The following is a 422-nucleotide window of genomic DNA, read 5'->3' as shown; positions in this document are numbered from 1 at the left end:
TTTTTTTTTTTTTTTTTTTGTTCCAGCGCGCCAGGGAGGGTAAACCTAAGTGAAACCTCCACCTAACCTATTTAACAAAAGTCTTTTCTTTACACCATATAGTGTGTTTTTTTTTTTTATTCTTCTAAATTGCCCTTTTATTTATTTATTTATCTGCCTTTTCTGACTCACGGTTTGAAGCCAGGCTCTCTATATTTAGCGTGTCCAAAGGGTTATGTCACCAGCCTTAAAAGCCGTTGAAAAGGGAATGTTCTAGCATGAGATGAGAGCGAGCAGCAGGAGGAAATGATAGAGGCAGCGACCCGGCACAGTGTGGTGGGCAAGCGTGGCACGTCCACAGTCATTAAGATAGAGGAGGACCCCCCCCCCCCTCCCCCCCCCCCCGCTGGCCTGTTAGTCGGCTCCCCCGCCGCCCTAGCACC

This window comes from Cynoglossus semilaevis, chromosome 3, assembly GCF_000523025.1.
Source record: "Cynoglossus semilaevis isolate Cse_v1.0 chromosome 3, Cse_v1.0, whole genome shotgun sequence".
Taxonomy (NCBI): domain Eukaryota; kingdom Metazoa; phylum Chordata; class Actinopteri; order Pleuronectiformes; family Cynoglossidae; genus Cynoglossus; species Cynoglossus semilaevis.
Note: the sequence above shows the minus strand (reverse complement) of the source record.